The following is a 19,713-nucleotide window of genomic DNA, read 5'->3' as shown; positions in this document are numbered from 1 at the left end:
CTGCTTTCAACCCACTAGAGCAATATTTGAATTTCCCTATGTTGCCTCTTTTATTTTCTTTTGTATTCTTTTGGTTTTTGAACTACTTGGTTCAGACAGGTTTCCCCTCTGTATATCTCCTTGTATTTCTAAATACAGTTACTAGTGGGGAGGTAGATGAGCAAGAAGCAGAAATCAAGGCAAAACAATGGTAAATGGAATTTTGTTTGACACACCAACAGGAAAAAGGAGTGAACCACAAACTATTGCAAGAATGATTACAGAATTAAAACAGTAATGACAAGAAATTGTAATATATCATGGCTTTCCTATTAAATAATATTCTTTATCTGATGAGTTCCTTGTGCTTTGAGTTAATAAATCTTCCTCACTCACATGGCATGCAGAAGGCAGAAATCTTCAGCAAGACTGTCAAATGGCTACATTAGCTGGGAGTGAAAAACACACTTCCTCAGGAAATGAGCACTTTTCTTGGGAAAAATCATTTTTGCTACATCTGCTCTGGCAAAGCTCCTCCCCATTGAAACAGAAGAACAGCTGAGGAAATGAAAGCTTAATTTACCTGAGTTAAGACAGGGAAATTTAGAGCAAAAGAACCTGAATTTCTAAAAAAGCAGATGTTAAATCTGGGGGAAAAAACACAGCTGGAAAAGAAAGAAAAGCAAATGTTACATGGATGCTGCATCCACTGCAAGATCATTTTGCTTTTTTGCCCCGTTTGCCTGCTGTTCCCCTTGCCTAATTTGTTGAACTAGTGACAAGAGACTCTCCACCCTGGAAACAAACTTGTTTTAAAAGAAGAATAAAAAGTGCTTGTGCTTCCTATGGACAGCTTACACAGAGAACACCTGCAATGCCTGGAAATGAAGCATCTCTAGGTGTATGCCAGCTGTCAAGCTTACACCAAGCAATATTCTCAATTAGAGGTAATGGGTTGGAAAACTCCTGGAAGTGCATAATCTTTTTTTTTTTTTAAATATAATTATGATCACTTAATAGCACAATACAAATGATGACTAACAAGGACAAAGCAAATGTTAATTAGAAAATATGGCTCTAATCAACTCAACTCACCTTAAAGCACAAACCACTGTAAATGCATTTTTTGTTCAAATGGTAAAAACAAAGCTAGGAAAAGGCAGGCAACTGTGCTGTGGAAAGGAAAAACAAAACTTTTCTGCTTCCCATGCTGAAAGGACAACACAAAAATTAAAGAGGAATTGTTGTGACACATCACACAAGGGCACTGTCCTCATGGTGCTGTCCCTGGTGAGCAGAGCCCACCTGCACTATCAGAGCAGCCCTGCTCTGGGGAGGGGATGTGCTCTGTGCCTCTCTGTCACCACTGGCAAGGCACTTGCAGTGACACCCAGTTGCTTTGATGAGGGTGGCTGGTGCCACTTTTATACAATTCAGGATTAACCACCTAATTTTCAGGGTGCTGGTTTAGGCTTTTTCTGCTATCCCACATATTAACACAACACTGGCAGACATGATGACATAGGGCCCATGGAAAAGCTGTGTCCTCCTGGAGAGGCAGCTGGAAGGGAGATGGGTTATGTGAAGGGAGCCAAACTGCATTAGAGGCCTGTGTTTAGACATCTGAACCAAGTAAGGAGAGATTTCAGATCCTATAAATCCTGTCCTTGCAACAGCACACCCTGCCTGGACCTTCCCATCACACATCCTCTGAAATTTGCTAAACTCGAAGGTATGAGGCAAGAACACAGCTCTGAGCTCAAAACTATGTTCTATATTCAGAAATATACTGGCATTTGAAATAGAATTGCTTTCTCTGTGGAGGGTGTACACTTTAGATGAGGAAGCAGGTAGGCACATTCAAGGGAGGTTGTGACATAGAGGAGGGCTTCCAAGAAGTTACACCTCTGAACTTTCAAACTTGAGCTTCTGTGTGATGGGTGACACTGAAGGAAACAGAGGATCTCAGGTTTCAGGAGGAAATTCCATGATAAAAGTCCTTCTGTAGTGTCTCTTCAGTTTCTCTTACACTGTTGGCATGAAGATCAAAGTTTTTCAGATTATTTTTCTGGGGTGCTTTTGGGGATATGTATATATCTATCTATATCATATTTCTATATCTATATCTATATCTATGTCATCTCTCTCTCTCTCTCTCTCTCTCTCTATATATATATATATATATATATATAAATATATAATTTTTGTCCCTAGCTTTAAGGACACAGTAGAAAACCATTCCCCTGGAGCACCAAGTAGCCATTATCCAAACACTGTTAAATGGAACAGATCAATCTGCAGAGTGAGGCAGGAGATGTCTCCCATCCATCACGATGACACTGCTGAAGGCCAGCACACAGAGGTTTGAATTTGCCTACTCTGACAGCACTCATTCAGCCAGCAAATCTCTGCCACGTTACACACGGCTCTGGAAGGTAACTGGCAGCATATACATGGTTTAGAGATACACAGACTCAAGCAAACATGATGAAAAAATATCAGCATAATCTGGAAAGCAGGGGACAGGGAGGGATATGAATTATTCACCCTTCAGAATACGGGTGCTCAAAACTGCTATTTGTGCTTCTCTAACCAACTCAGAAAGAAGAGTCTGTGCTGAGCATACAAATCTTGTCAATATTATCTTATCTTGGTGGTTTCAGGGTGGATTTTACTAGGAACCAGAGATGACTGGTTTCCTCCCTTCATAAGTAGCACTTCCAGTATTTTTAACCATAAAAGATTAAAACCAGTATTAAGCACCCCCAAAAAATTAATTTCTTTGAAAAAAGTCACAAGATAAAAGGAAACCCATTTCTATTGGTAGCTCTGCCTTTTTAACTTCTTAATCCTTTTTACCATGGCATGACTGAGTACCACTATCATTGACCATGGCATAATGTACTTTTAAATACATTAACTTAGGTAATGCATTTAAATAATAGCTTGGCTGCAATAGCTTGGATTTGGCACTGGCAGAAAATCCAATTTGAAAGGTCTGGCAAATTCAGTCAGGGCCTGAGCTCTGTGCTGGCTGACCCAGGTCACTGTCACAGCAACCTGGAGCTCTGAGGGACAGCTCTGGCTTCAATTGCCTTGACGTCATGACCAGGCTGGCAGGGTGGGTGCACAGCTTCAGCATGAAAAGTCATTCTTTAACCTACATAATCATGGATTTAATTGGTTGGCAACACTCTTCAGGTGATCCATGGCAAGCTGCAGATAAATTACTGAGTCTAGTGACAAGATGACCTCTGGGAATGGCAGACAATTTATATTAGACAGAGGTTTGGAGGTTCAGCACTGCCCACTGGGCTGTCAGCTTTGGTTGTAGATCAGTGCTTGAAGTCTGTTCACTGGACTTTGCAATGAGAGAGGAAGATAAACCAGTCATGAACATCTTGGCTAGGGCATCTTTGCATTGTCTCCTCTTGTGTCTGGAAGTGTTATCCATGTTTACAGGGCATATTTTACATTGGAGAGCTCCTTGCAGAGATTCCCAAGATCACCACACCCAAGCTGTTGCTGAAGCAGGACACTTCATGATCACCTTGGCAGATCTCTGCCCCAACAAACTGGACCTGTTGAGAGACAGGTGATTATGAGCCTGAGAGCACTTGGAAGTTATAGCACTCTCCACATTGTCACATTAATATTTTCTGAAGATCCCTTCACCCAGGATTTTTCTCCTGGGAAGCTGAGAAGTCTCAGAGAAAAAGGAAAACAATAATTATCTGATTTGCTTCTCCTGTGTTTTGCTCCTTTGGAATGTGTTTGGAGATTGCTTCCCAACAGCTGTTTGTTTCATTGGTTTCATGTGAATTGTTTTGACTTATTGACCAATCAGGGTCAAGCTGTGTTGGGACTCTGGAAGGAGTCATGAGTTTCATCATTATCTTTTTAGCCTCCTGTAGGTATCCTTTCTGTATCCTTTAGTATAATTTAGTATAGCATTCTTTAATATAATATAGTATCATAAAATAATAAATTAGTATAATAAAATAATAAATTATCCTTCTGAGAACATGGAATCAGATTCATCCTTCCCTCCTTCATCTGGGCACCCCACAAATACAACACCACATCACAGCTGAGTCTGCACTGCATGTGTGCCCCAGCCCCTTGGTGCTGCCTCTCTTCCCATTGAAGTCTTTTGTGCAACTCCAAGAAAAAATAAGGTTTGTTTACCAGGGAGTCCAACAGAATCATAGAACCATTTAGGCTGGAAAAGGGTCTTTAAGATCACTGAGTCCAACCCTAAAACAACTTGCAGGAAACCATGAAACCAATGAGGGAATAAGTTGGTCCAGAAAGAGCTTTGTTCAATGGTTGCTCACACCCAGACCAGGCCAGAGGAGCTCAAGTATCAGGAACTTCTCTGATGCTGACACTCAGTTTTCTTTTATGTGTGAATGTATGTTGATAGCTGGCACGTACACATTCCAATTAACATTTCAACTGGACCTGGAAATCTCTCACATTCAAGTGATGTCTTACAACACACTCATGTTTCCCAAAACCTTCAAGACAAAGTGTAAAATATCCTTAAAGCAAAGAGACGTCGTCAAACTGTCCCATTTTCACACTGGCCAGTGGCTAACCATTGTAGCTGTGAATGTTTTATATGGAAAAATAAAGATAAATAGTTTGAATCATGCCTTTTAAAGCATTTTTCTAGCTGAAACATCCCCCCAGCCTGCACAGTACCCAAAGCAGGGCAGGGACTGAAAAGCAAATTTTGGTTCTATGCATTGCTACAGGGTGAAAATGAAAAAAATTAAGAGTTACAGATATTCTGGTGGCAAAGATTAATCTGAGGTCAGTTCCTGCCCCTATACTGCCCTGCAGCTCTACTGTGTTGTGTTGTAATTGCCTAAATGTAACTGAGAGTGAGAGTAGGACCTTCAAACTTTTTTTTTTTAGTTTTTCACTGTTTTGTTTGTGCTTCTGCTGCAACATCTTTTTCAAAGATGAAAAAATTAGCAACTCAGAAACACAGTTTAAATTTGTTGGAAACCAAAAAGATAAGGAAAATGCAAGTGAAAAAATGTGACTATAAATGGAAAAAATGGCCATAATTTTCAGCATTGCACTTTATAGTTAAGTTATTACAGTTATTGATATATAATACTTATATATATTTATAATAAATTATTGTATTATTATAGTTATAACAGAAAGCAGTGTTGAAACACAGGAATTGCTGTGACTTATATATGGTTTCATAAAAGTGACAGAAAGTTGAGGATTGTGCTGCCTCTTAAACAAATAAGAATTTTAACTGCCTCAGTAACATTTGGAAATTCAAGATAAAGCCAAAGCCCCATATCTTATATTAACAAATTACTGGCTCCTTGCACAGGCCTGCACAGGCCTTTTGTACAATTAGTGACAAATTTGGGTCCTGTGACATATTTAGTGCATGGAAAATAACACTAGTCAGTATGATGGATGATGACTGGGTAATGACTGTAAGTAATGGTCTATTTGTACATCTGAACAAAGCAGAGGAAGCAATTAGCCCTTCCCATAAGCCCTCCATCACTGACAGGCTGTCAGGCTTCCCCAGCTTCCCTGGGACAGAGGAGTGCAGAGGAGAAAGGGAGGAGCTGGGAAAAATGACAGAAGGTAGAAAGGAAGGAGAGCAGAGTAGGTTGTTCCTGAAACCCAGTCTGGGTGAATTGGGTGCCATTCTTTTTGTGTCTCAGTGGAACCTTTTTCCCATCCAGGTTCATCACTGGACATGCTGTGCATCCACTGGCCCCTTCCCTGGCAGTCAGCATGTCTGATCCACATGTCTCACCCTGCACAATCTCATTCCAGCACTTCTTTCTCCCTCCTGGCCATTGTGCTCATGCCCTACATCACAGATAATCCTTTTCTTCCCACCACCCCTCCCAAAAAGAAAAAATAAATACAGGAAAAAAAAAAAGTTGGATTGTTAGAAAAGAAATAGGGAAAAGAGCAAAGAACTTTGTTATGGTAAAACACAGATCAAGCCTGCACATTTGAGTAGACTGTGCAAAACTTTTCTAGAAAGTGGAGAATGTTCAAAGGGAAGGAAAATTTGATTTGAGGAAATGAACAGCAGCTAAGGAGATTAGTGTTCATCAAACTGCAAGGATAGAAGAAACAGTGAAGGGGGAACTATGGAAGTCATATAAAATGATGAGTCCCAGTGAGTTTGTGATGAGATAAAAATTATTCACAGTCCCTGCCAGTTGACAGCTAGGGGCTATCAAATAAATCAGCTGCAAGTCCACAGCAAAGCAATCAGAGCAGGATATTCCTCCAGACAATGCACTCATCTGGGGAACTCCCCACTCCTGCCATCTCCCTAACTTCCCTTTTTCATTCTCCCCTACAGTTCAGGCAATATTATTTTCTCTTTCAACTCCACACCTCTGCATGCCTCAGGAATCCTGTCCACAATATTATCCTCATGGAAATCCATTGGAGCTCCCAGTATCATCACTGCAGATATCTGGATTTTACTCTCCTACTGGAAGGGAGATCTTTCATGGATAAAGCAGTATCCATGTAAGATCTCCCTTCCATCCTGAAAGCCAAATCCATGAGCTCTGTCATTCCCTATATTGTAAATGCAGAAGATACTGACCTGCAGACAGCAGCTGACATGAGATCCATATCAGTTTTCTGCTCAGCTTGGGAGGGGAAGCTGCAGTCTGGTTGATGTGAGTTTCCCTCTGACTGAGCCTTGCTGCAGATCAGGAAATGCCAGAGCAGGATTCAGGTATTTCAAGGATCTTGTCTGTCATCCTGCTCTGTTGTCTGTAAGTGTATCAGTTACTTTCTCAGGGTCACTGGGATGCCATCACAGCCCATTAATTCTGCAAATGTGTTCATCTCCCTCAGTATACAAAGGGACAGACACTCCAGGGGCAGCTTCTGGTAGTTTTTCCTCCTGGAAGTGGAGAAGGCATAGAGAGTGAGACTGGCACAGGAATGTACTGGAGGCATTTGCAGATATTCATGCTGCTGTCCCTCCAAACAGCATGAAAAACAACCTTCTTTAATCTCCACTAAAGAACAAACTGGGTGAGGATTTCACAGGGAAATGCATAATAGTGAAGGATATAATGGAAACAATGATACATTTGACCCCAGATCAAACAGAAGAGAGAAAGAATGAGCTACAGATAAGAGAGCTGCAGGTAGGAGGGACTGAGGGGAAAGCAGAGGGCCAGGGGCAAACAAACAAGAAAAACACTTTCTTTGTTCTTGAGCTTTAATTTCTGCATGCCTGGTTGAGCTCTTCTATGAAGGTTGTTGTGAGTAGTTTAGATCTGGGTGGGTTTTGGTGTGTTTTTGCTTGTTTCAAGGAATAAAGCCACTTCTATAAAGTGGTTGGTGAACAGGGGAGTTTTTTCGAGTTTATCTAATACTTATTTGAATAGGGGAATTCCTTGAATTTATGTACAATAAACAGTATGTTACATAAAGCTGCCATGGAGCACAACAATTTAGCATAATTTCACTAGAGAAATGACCACTCAACTCCTTCAGATGCTTTAACATCTGTGCATAGGATGTTCTAAAATGTTACTTTTTGTCTGTCAAAACCTTTACAACTCTGAGATTATCCCATCTGCCACACAATGTATTTCCCTGCCCTTTTGGCAGTGTGATATCTATTAAGTTTTATTTAAAGGAATGGAAAGACTCAAAAAAATAGTTTCATTATAATAATTTATGAACCATCATGTTGATTTTCCTCCCTAGTAGAGTGAAAGGATTGGTTATCACAAAATCTACCTGCAAGAATCTTTGTCAAATCTTGACATCTTTGTTGAATTGTGACGATTCTTCTGCCTTCCTTAGAGCTTATGGTACCACTTCAACCTCTCATCTGAGAAAAAATCCACAATCCACCCATTGCCCTTGCCTCCAACAGCTATGTGCTTGATCACCTTCACCATACTCAACTGGCTCAGTGCAGGAGGTACTGGGCAAAAACTCCTCATAATCAGGTTTGCAGCAGTTCAGTGAGGTGACTCTAATGGTCCCTCCTGGCCTTTGTGTCTGTGATTCTTTGAACATTCACCCCTGCTGCCATGAGCAAACAGGTCTGGAAGAGATAGGGTTGGAAAGCAGGAGATTCTCCATTCCATTCAACTCACAGACCACAAGGTCAGCCTTTTCTCACTGTCTATTTACTTAATGGTATAATCATATTTAATCTATTTTTCAGACTAGGAAGGCAAAGTCCTGCTGGAGTCTTTCATCAGTTTATTTTTCCTTTCAGCTCTGTCCAGCTCTTTATGCTCAAGCCTATTAAGTGATTCTAGTGAACTAAAGCACAGTGAAGCTGAAATCCTTGTCTCAGAAAACTAAGTCTTTCTGGTGCCCTTATTCCATTTTCAACAGCAATTAAAGGAAAAAATGTCCCCTTATTATATCCCATCACCTGCTGAATGATGAGTCGATATCCTGACTTACAGTGGGAGGCTTTTAAAAAATACTAAACTCATTATTCCCTGACCTAGAGATTTATATTGTGATCTCTCATGGGAAGAACATGCACCAAGGTTGCAAAGTGGGAGAATGAAACCAAGAGCACGTTGTAATAAATTGAGCAAATGGTACCCTAAATGATAGAAACTGCAGTGAGGAGGAAGGAAAATATCAGGGCTGTGTGAAATATGCCAATTTAAGTTTTCACTATTTTAATCAAAACCTATGAGCTTTTATTTGAGGTGGGTTTGCTTTCTCAGAGATGTCACTGAAGCCACAGCATCTGACAGAGCCCATGTACAGCTGAAAAGAGAAGAGAAATGTCTGGTGATCTTCCCAGATGAATCTATTTATGGCTGAGACTTATCAAACATTCTCAGCAAGCCCTGAGATGCTCTTGATTGAACTTTCTGCAGCTGAATAACATCCAATGGTTCTTTCTTCTAAAGGCTTCAGGTGACAAGCAGAGCCTAACTCATCCATCTGAAGGCACCTGCTTCAGACTGATCATTCATCCAAGCATGGCCTTTCTACCTACCACACATTCAGCCACACAGATTTTGGCAATCTCCCTCCAGGTTCTGCCCATGGTGGGCACCACTGAAGATCAGGGACAGGCAGGTTTTGAGGAAAATAAGTAGTCCAGTCCATTAATGTCCTCCTTTAACCTGTTCAGAGGGTGTGGCCCTGGTGCTGTGCTTTCCAAACTGGAAACCCTTCAACATTCCTGTGGTATAATGGTGAGTAACCAAAATGCCTGGATGCTCCTTACACGCACTGTGTCTGCTAAAGGGCCCTCAAAGAGGGAATTTACCCTTTTATAGCAGCAGGCTGGCTTCAGTCACAGCCAGCACTGGAAAAGGAAAGCTGTTCTGAGCAATGAAACACAGAACAGCTAACAGTGCCCAACAGTGCCCATCTTTACTGCGTTTCACACAAACCAGGCTGATGTGACTTCAAAGACCTAAAAAAAATGCCCTGAGGTGCAGTGCATTTATCAGGTGTTTCACAGGATGAGTCTCTTCGCTCAACTCTGGAGTTTTCCTGGCATGAGATAATAATGGAACAAACCCTGTCTTGCCTATGCATGTTCAGTTAAGATCAACTAAATTAATTTCTCTTAGTTAAGACAGTTATTACTTTGCCATTCACCTCTGGATTATTACATCCTGTAAAACCCAATTGCAGCAAGTGGTGCAGTTCTGTGCATCCAAAAAATATCAGCTGAAGTTTGCTGCTTAAAATAGGTATGAAACCTCTGTGGAAATAGGTCTCACATTTCTTCCACAAGAATTTATCCAAACTTACTGCTGGTAAATCTTCAGGGAAATATTTGTCTTCATTTTCGGTTTCTTTAAAAGGAAAGTTTTAGCTGTTTCCACTTTCATTCATTCTTAGTTAATCTTTTTGTAAGAGAAATAGCAAAGTTCATGCTCAGGCTCAGACCAATCCAGGGAAGTAGTTAACAGTGTGAAATGTCCTACTGACTTCCAGACGGACTGAATGTTTCAGCCTGTGCATTGCTGATGGGGAGCTCCTGATCTCTACATCCAAAAATGTGACCACAGAATGTATCCCAGTGGGTGTCAACTTGGCTCCCAAGGAAGCAGGAGAAAGGGAAGTGGTGCATCATCTCAGGGGAGCTGTGGGCACTCAGCTGCAGAGATCAGACACCCACAGAGGGGCTCTGAGAGGTGACTGCCACAGATGCATCTGTGACATCAGGAAATGTGAGTGCCCCTCTCTGTTCCCTGCCTCCCCCTGGGACTGCAGCAGAGAGAGCAAGGGCTCTGCAAAGTCCAGAATATCTGTGCAGAGCCAGAGTCACCAGAGGACTAAGATAATACACAGATCATGAGATGCAGCCACTCTTGCCATGACTTTCCTCTGTAGGAGGGTGAGGCAGCACCAGCCCTGGTGTGGCAGGATGCTCTGCAGCTCTCTGCAAAGGGCTGAGGCTGCAGAGCCCCTGGGCAGTGCCAGGGTGAGCACAGGGAGCTGTGAGGGTTGCAGGCTGCCACACAGACCTGCCTGGCTCCCCTGGGCTCAGGGGTACCCTGTACTTCTGTTATGTAACCAAAGCTTTTTTATGCAACTGCTCCTCCAGCGCTGCCCAGTGAGATCCGATTATTATGGAGGATGAAAAACATTGTTATTTTTAACAGCTGGATCCAGGCTCAGTGGGCTTAAAAGGATATTCAGAAGCAGCTGCTTCTGTAAGGCTCTCAAGTCAGTGGTGACCACTGCAAAAACTGTTTGCCTCTGTTTTGGACACTGCTGTTCCATGGCTCTTTTGTTGCCTTGCAGCTGTAAATGGAAGGTTGAGTCCTTTTTCCATAAACATTGTAAACTACTTGTTGCTCTTCATCCAGGCAGTGGAACAACAGCTTTCCAAAAGGTCCCTTTCCATGAGATTAAGAAACATAAAAGCAGTGCTTCTGGAAGGTAATATCTCAAACCATAGCCTGCTGTTCACATAGGACATCTATCCCTAAGCACCTATTTTTAATAGCTCATACACTGTGCAATACTAGAATCCTTTACCCAACACTCAAATCATTCTTGTTTTCCAAGGGTTTGAAGTACTGCTATGTTAAAAGAAGTCAGAGAGTGAAACTATTCCAACTGTGGCATACCTGATGCTCACCTCTGTGCTTTGACAGTGGTAAACATGCTGCAAGCCATTATAGTTTATTATAGTTTGAGCAGAATGTGTCTGTTTTGAGGAAAGATAAAAGGAAGAAAGTGTTTTGTTCCTCTCATCCCCAAACAAAAGCAGATTTTTTTATCATAGTTTAGTTTTTCAACTTAAAAAAAAAAAAAAGAAACAAAACCAAAAAACCCTGAAATGGTCAGGTAACTTTCATTTTTGTTCCAATGCAGATGCACAAAACTCAGAGCTCAATCTTCCTGAAGTTTTCAGAGCTTGAGGAGCAGTTTGTTTCACTCCAAAGGCAAGTATAGGTTCTGGCTGAGATCTCCCATGCCTTGGATACCCACAGTGTTAAAGGAGAGCAGATTGGTGCTAGATCAGATTGAACAGGCTCATACATTGTGCAATATTAGAATCAGAAAGGATCTTGCTTTTTAGATCAGTCATTTTAGCATTCTATATCTCAGACTATTCAAGTTTATTATGCAGATTATTTATAGCCTTACAGGCTGAAGTTCCATTGATTTTCTGTACCTCCTTGGGCCAGCAGAAGGTGTCTGACAAGTGTTGGACAGTCAGAGCATGTTGTGGGTCTTTATGGTTCACTGAGCACTTGGAAATGGTTCCAGCTGTGTTTCTGTAAAAGGTTCTTCTGCAGCCTAAACTATCAAAGATTCCACTGACTGGAGTAGGCAAATATAAGTTCTCTTACTGCCACTGGCAAAAAAATGTATTTTTCGTCAGAGGATGATTTCTTTCATCTCAAACGTCTATTTCAGAAGGGGGCAGCTAATCAGAGATGTGATTTATTGTGGTGACCATATCCAGTAGGCAAAGACTAGGTACAAATTTAATTCTCAATAGCTGAAGAAAATTAAAATCAACCTTACCTGGCAAATGAAAAGAAGCTCTCAAGGGTTTTAAACAACTAGAAAAATGCATAAAAATCAAATTTTGTCCCGTGTTGCATGTTGTATTAGATTCAAATACAGTGCACTAGGTGAGTGTCATGGTTTGAGCCTGGCACAGAGCCAGTGCCCCCATGAAAACACCCTCTCCCTGGGGTCTGCTGTGAGATGTGACCAGGAATAAGCAAAACAGGCTCCAGCTTAAACATAAAGAACACTTTATTACCTAAACTACAGGAAAATAGGAAAAAACTTTAAGGAAAAAGAGGAAAAAAAAAATTGAAAACCTTACAAAAAACACTTTCCTCCTCCCCAACATCAGAATTTCCCAATCACATACATTCTCCCAAATCACCAGCTGCCCAGCCTGGCACCACCCTTTAGTATACTCATGAAGAGGAGAGGAGTCCTTCTTGTTCCATAGGCTTCTCCTGGAAACACGCTGAAACCTCGTGTGCTCCCATGTCACTCGGCACCACCCAGAAAGTCCTTTTGCTGCTTGTGACATCTTCCTTCCATGCTCAGTGCTCTCACCACTGGGCATGGACCAGAGCTGCTTTTTGGGCTGTGTTTTAAGGATGCCTTGTCTCACTCCAAAAAGGCACAGTCTCTGCTTTGGGACATCTGTCCCCCCCATATTTTTCCAACCCCCTGGGGCCGAGGGGTCCCCACGATGAACCCTCCTGGTTCTGAGGCACTGCTTCCCCCTAAGTGCAGTCTTTGTGTCACAGGAACAAACTGAGTCCATGGCTACAAGAAAAGTCCAGCCAAAAGGCAACTCCAATCATCTCTCTCCCCACTCAGTTGTCTCCACAATCCTTCAGGCCAGGTCCTTGTCTCATCTCATCTCATCTCATCTCATCTCATCTCATCTCATCTCATCTCATCTCATCTCATCTCATCTCATCTCATCTCATCTCATCTCCCTTCTTATTCAACTCCGAGGAGGATCAGCATTTTTGCAAGGCCCCAGTCATGTAAGAAAGAGTTAAAAATTTCAGTCTATGTCTGTCCCGGAATGCCGGTACTCCCACAGGTGCTGCTGCTCCGGCTGGCCAGGCTGCACTCTTCACCCCCCTTTCTCCTCCTGGGCCGGCTGCTATCACATTCAGACGCCGGCTCTCCTCTCTCTCTCCCTTCTGGGCGGGGGGGAATAGCTGCTCGATGTCTCTTGGGGCTGCTCCTCCACCCTTCCATCCTCGAAGGCCTTCTCACCCCCATCTCTGTCCAGGCCCCGGCCTACCGAATGGCTGCCCCTCCCCCGCCCAGCAGCAGCGGCTGGACAGGGGAGGGAGATCTCACCTCTTCGCCTCGACGTCCCAAGAGGCCTCTCAGGGCCGAAGCTCTGCTTTTTAACCCCTGTGTATTCTCGGAGGCGTGTCCAAACCGCACTGGTCACACCAGGTGCCAATATGAAACTCCGAACATCCATTGGTTTGACCACAGCCTCCCAGAATTCCCACTTCTTCCTGGTCAAACCACCACAGTGAGCTGAATGATGATCAAGAAACAAAGCATGGCTCCTTGGCAGGATTAACCTGATGTTGATCACACAGCTCTGTTTGTCAGGGTGTGCAGCATTGTGGTAGCAAGACTAAGAGTGGTGGAAAAGGAAGATGGCTGGGTTTGGAGACACCAGCAGGAGCACAAAGCAGGGACAGGGCTCTCAGTATGTCACACAGCAGTCAGCAAGACCCCAGCACTTTGACTCCAGCTTCACAATAGGCCCAGACCCAGGGATGCAGAATGACCTGATGAGCGCAGAGCGGGGACAGAATGGAGACACTGATCACTGCCAAACCCAAATGAATACAAAAATACATGGTGGAAACCTAGACAGCCTGAAAAAACAGACGGTGTTAGGGACCCTGGATCTCATAGTTCAACAGGAGTGTTGGTCACCTTAAACATGCTGCTGCTCCTCAGCATGAGACTGGGAGCATGGATCAGTGAAAACATTTCTTCTTTCAGTTTGAATTTTAAGAAATTTGAATTGTAAGCATTTTTCTTACTGTAAGGTCATGAAGGCCAGGACTATATGTGGCATGAATACTTTCAGCACATGTTGATAAAATGCGTGACAATATTCATGCACATGTAGCCTGCATGCCAGTTGTTGGTGTCTAGCAGGAGCTGTTTTTTCCTCAAGGAACCATGATGCATGCTCTGTGCTCCATTTCTGTGATCCCAGAGGTATCAGTCTGTGGTGGTTTAACCACAGCTGGCAGCTCAGCCCACACAGAGCCTTGCTCAGCCTGCCCCGTTGGGATGGGGAGAGACTCACAGGTGAAAATGTGACAAAACTCGTGGGTTGAAGTAAAGACAGTTTAACAGGTAAAGCAAAAGCTGTGCACAGAAGCAAAGCAGATCCAGGAACTGTCTCAGTACTTCCCATGGGCAGGCAGGTTTTCATCCACCCCCACAACAGCATGGCTCCACCCATGTAATTGAGATTTTGGGGGACAAATGCACTCTGAACATCCCCCCTTCTGCTTCTTCCCCATGTTTATACACAAAACATGACATAAAATGGTGTGGCCTCTCCCTTGGGCCTGCTGGGGTCAGCTGTCCCTGCTGTGTCCCGCCCAAACCCTTGTGCTCCCCCATCCTCATCACTGCTGGGGTGGAGCAAGGAGCAGGAAAGGCCTTGGCTCTGTGTAAGCCCTGCTCAGCAGCAAGAAGACTTTCTTCTTATCTCAGAAATAAAGATACAATGCCTGGAAATGACTGAGACAAGCTGTTATTAAGGGAGTTATATTCATGCATTTCAGCAGAGTTAGATGATGATGATGAAATTGAAGCTAATTCAATCTTGTAATTGCAGATAGCTGTTGTTTCAGGAAGAGTATCATCCAAAAGATCTGGACTGTATCGTCTTGATGTTTACAAATAAACAGTGACATGGAAATTAAACTCTGGCTAAAATGAAATTAGAAGAAGTCACCTCCTGTGGTGCAGTGAACACACAGCACTGATCATCAGCAAATTATTTCTACTTTGGTATCTTTGCTCAAATAAGTAGTTCCAAAATAGCACCGAACCTTATTTGTACATTGCAGATCATTTCATTGTGCAATATTGTGCTCCTCAAGCTGCAAACAAAACGGAGTCACATGCTTTAAACAGTAAAATTATCCTTAAAGCAATGACATTTCATTCAAGAGTTATCGAAGCAGGTTTTTAATCCAAATGTTGCACCCTATTTTACTGTTTTTGATATTGTGGAATGTAGAGATCATACTATAAAAAATGCTGGTATTTGAAATAGTTTTTTTATTCAGCAGCATTGTCTGCCATTTCCTCTAGCCTGCAAGTTTATTTGCTTGCAAAAAGAGGCACTATAGGATAATATGATGCATAATATTTTATGGTTTCAAAAGACTGATATCAGTTGACACCAGCTGAAGACCCATTCTTGGATAGGCTCTGATGAAATCTTCCACATCTCTAATATCTTTCACATTTAAACCAAAAATAAGTCTCAAGGAAAAAAAAAAAAAAGAAAAATAAACAACTGTATATTTGGTCAGGTCCCAGACAAGTGGAGCCAGAGTGACAGACTGTGAGTTACCTCACTTCCATCTTTCATGACTTCTGTGGTTGTTTAAAAATCACAATTTCTGAAGGATTTATTGTAGTGAGAATGCCCTCACCATGCACTGAGGGTTATCAATCTCAGCTTTAACATGAGACCTTCTGTTATAACTGCTTCCCCTTCTATTTTTAGTTTAAATGCAGATAAAGATAAAATCAGATGCTGGCGTCCTTCTTTTGACCACAGTGTCCTTCATATTTGCAAAGTCCAGTTGAATTGATTTCTGTGAGATTTCCTGTAGGGCTTAGAGTAATTGTGAAACATTTTGGCTGAACTTCCTCTGTGCTGCTCCCAGGGTGAAAAGCAAACAAAAAACTGACTTACCACATGAAGGAGAGCCCCTAAACAGAAGATGAACACCAAGCTGTGACACTATTTCCCTCAACTAAAACTACTCACCTCTGCCTAGCCTGGCTATTCTGTAGTGCCCAGTGAAGATCCAGCAATCACTGTACCGACAGTTGAAGGTACAATTCCTTTTTTGTTAATTCTGAGAGCCAAAACAACACAGAGCAACCAATATTGAGCAATTGCTTCTCCTATTGCTTCTCCATACTGACTATAAAGACAGCTCAAGTTGGCCATCTCAGATGAACAAACCTGCAGTGGAGGTGTCTGAAAGAAGATAAGCTGGGTGCCAGTTGTGGCATTATGGATTAATGAACTCCCATTCCTGATTTTTGTTGCCTTTAGAGGTGGAAGTTGAAAGGAAGAGTGCAGGACTGAATTCCCCCTGGGCACTGCACAGATGATGAGCAAAGGAACTGCTTGCTTCAAAGCCTAGATGTGATTTATCTAAGGCAGAGAAAAATCAGGAAGAATAAACAAAGAAGTGGAGAGATAAAGCAATTATCCCAACAGTTTGTGGGCTCCTCCTATGCACTAATGGTGGAATATGACCTATGGAATTATAAACTTGTTTAATTTCTGTTTGCTTAGCAGTGATGTGCTTGATGTTGTTGTCTAAAACTTTATGAAATGCCAAGTGTTCCAGGCTGGCACAACAAAAGTTAAATTGAGAATAAACAGATTTTGCCCATTGTGGCTGCTCATCTTTTTGCTGTATCCTGGAAAAAGCTGTGAAGAAGCAAGCCAAGAACATTAACCCCCAGTATGCATTTAAATAAAAAAGATGTCATATACTTTTTTTTCATTTAATATTATACCCAGCTCCTAAATCCAGTTCATGAAGGAGTCACAGAACTACCTACAAAAATCAGGATTGTAATTTGGTGACATAAACATAATTTATTTTGGTCCTCCTAGACAGTGAAGCCTAAGGACATGACTAGTCAGAAAATATGACTTTCCAAGAGAAGAAAATGTATAACTGTTTGGATTTGGTGTGTGAAGTATGCAGAATGCATTACAGTGCATTCAAGAACATTACAATGCAAAGGAGGTCAAGGTCAATGTCAGCAGATGTTAATGTCTTCTCCTAGAAAAGGAAGAGTTAGGCATCCCAGATGGCAAAGACCTTAAAAGTGATGCCAAATTTTGCCCCAAACAGGCAGAGTGACTGCCTAATCAGACTCAGCTTAAGTCAATTAAGCAGGAGGTGTTTTTATTAGCGACGCGTCGGAGAAATCACAAAATGGATTTCTGAGTTCACATAGCAAAAGCAAGCCTTATATACAATTTTGGGTATAGGATTACATCAGATCAGATACATAATCATGCATATTCATATGGGGCGTGGTGTAGGCGGAGCGTGGGCGGAGCGTAGGTGGAGACATCTCTTTTGGGGAATTTTCAGGTGGTCGTTCCTGTTGCCTTCATCATAGACGGGGTCTTTCCGATGAGTCTTCCTCTTTAAACTTTTGAACTCTTTTCCTAATTTGGTCAATTCCCGGTGTATTTGGCTTAGATCCCGTGGCTTGGCAAAACCCTTAGGGTCGTTTTGACATTGCTGGCTCTAAACCTGCTTAGCTTATTAGTTTCTCCTATACCTATCTCTTCTCCTGTCATGATGCTCTACCTTTTATCTAATTTATTGCTCTGTTTTCCTAGTGCTGTGCTTTCTCCGTGTGTTCTAGTGCTAGGCCCTTCTTTACATGCCTCTCATTCCATGTTTTAACCCATTACTTCTGGAGGGCTATCTGCTTTAGGGCTACATTTCCCCCCTTTTTCTTGTAACTTACGAATTCTTTCGTCAAGTTTTGGTCCCACAGGACGCTGATAGGCTCGTACCATTGCCCAAATCATTTGGGTCCTCTTCATTATGCCCCTTAGTCTCTACTACAAACAAATGTTTGTAAGAGTTAGTAATAACAAAGTTACAATTACTACTAGCATTGGGTGCACCAGGTAATGGAAGACCTGTGTAGCTGTTGGGGAGTATCTTGTAAAGATGTCCCACCAGTGATGCTGGCCTACTTGTTCTACTTCGGTCAGGACATTCTTTATTTTTTCTGAATTGTGTTCTATCTGCCATACTATTCGTTTAGTTGTTTGATTCACTTTTTGCACCAATTTCTTTACTTCAGGGTGTGCAAGCATTGCTTTGAGAATTTTGACGTCCATCCCAATTTGTAATTTCGGTATCTCTTGATATAGGTTGAAATTTGCGTTAATTAGCTGTTGGGTAGTTATTGGGACAGTGTAATGAAAATCACAACCTATGATCTTGGTAAAGTTGCATACACAAAAGTTAGTATTGTTAGTCTCTTCTAGGCAATTATCTATAGTGACGTTGTCACAAGCTGTCCTTACGCAAGCACACCCATTTCCTATATAGTAAATTTGTGATTGTGTTCTATCATGCGGAAGCATTTCTAAGGTACATACACTATTTTCAGCATCTAAGCATAAATCGGCAATCCTTTTGCAAATAAGTAATATCGGTGTGAATGTTCATTTGCACCTTTTTCAGGGAATAAGTGGGGTCTAACAATAATTTTAGTTCGTTAGATTTTCTTATCACCTGAGGCCCTATAAAGGTTAGGTTGTGTACTGCTTTAGGCTGGCATCGAGGGTTGAGTTGTTAATACCAGCCGCCTTGTTTTTCCTTCTCTTTCTCTTGCTGGGTCAAGCTCTCGACACTCAATTTGGATTTGGTCTCCCTTGTATGCTATCATGGAGGGCTGATCCCATGCTTCACTTGCATATGGCTGGTTGTTACGTAAGGCATAAACCTCGAAATAGGGTCCGCTCATTCCTAATTCTGGGTGGATACACTGATGTGCATGAGACTATGGGTCTATTGGGGAAGAGTCTTTTGGCGTTCTCGTTGCTTGATGTGAATTTGTTCTACTCGTAAAATAGCCTTTTCTAGTTCAGTGTCTAAATCTCTTTGTTTTTTTTTTTTAAAGGGTCCAATTTGGTCACTTGTTAGTGGATGTCGTGGGACAGAAGAATAGTTTCAAACAATATTGTAACCAGGGGTGTACTTTCCAATGGCACCACCTTAATACAATTTGTTCGGGAGCTTCAAACAATTCCCTAGCCTCTAAAATGGGTCTGTTGGCGAATTTCTCTAAGGCTAAATAGTCGTCATTTTCTCTTGCTTCTTTGCAGCTACACTCATAACATTGGAGGTCCAGTAAACAACTTTGTACGTTCTAAAATTTTCTATCGCAACCTCCACAAAGAAATCTAATTAGTCCCACACAATTTCTTTCCCCACACCCAAAACACGGCTGATCGTGAATAGGGTCTTGTGGGTCAGGTCCTTGTTGACTGTATGTTTCAACCCACCCTGTCCACTGTATTGGCGTGCTACGCAATGCAGCTCTAGCTTCAGCATTAAATTCTGCTATGAGAGATAAAGGTTTTGGCAAAGTCAATGTTAGTTTATGTTGGATTCTCACGTGATCTTGCGGAGACAGCTGACTCAGAAGTCTGTACATCTAGGGCAGGTTTAATCTCCTCTTGTTTGTTTTCCGGAGCTCTCTTGACCCGTGAATAGTGGATTCACGTAGGTCGTTCCTTGATCCGAACCGCGGTGAAGGTAGTCAGCAGCACTTGGAAAGGTCCCTCCCACTTTTCTTGTAGGGGTTTTCCTAAAAGATTCTTAACATACACTCAATCACCGGGGTTAAACGGATGCAATTTGCAATCGGTTGCTTAGGTTGGTGCTCTATCATCACAGCAGCATTCTTATC

At 42.1% G+C, this 19,713-nt stretch overlaps 1 long non-coding RNA gene across 1 annotated transcript in view; it reads right to left on the bottom strand.

The window, feature by feature from the left end:
- Positions 1 to 12,306: 12,306 nt before the first annotated feature.
- The window catches only part of LOC113458597 (uncharacterized), a 34,155-nt gene continuing 26,748 nt past the window's right edge, over positions 12,307 to 19,713 (bottom strand). Inside the window, exon 3 of the long non-coding RNA XR_012583554.1 lies at positions 12,307 to 13,766. This is a non-coding gene — a long non-coding RNA (uncharacterized LOC113458597). The remainder of the gene's footprint in view (positions 13,767 to 19,713) is intronic.

The sequence above is a fragment of the Zonotrichia albicollis genome, chromosome 1 (genome assembly GCF_047830755.1).
Source record: "Zonotrichia albicollis isolate bZonAlb1 chromosome 1, bZonAlb1.hap1, whole genome shotgun sequence".
Classification (NCBI taxonomy): domain Eukaryota; kingdom Metazoa; phylum Chordata; class Aves; order Passeriformes; family Passerellidae; genus Zonotrichia; species Zonotrichia albicollis.
The sequence above is the reverse complement of the archived record's forward strand: the minus strand, read 5'-3'. Positions and strand labels throughout refer to the sequence as shown.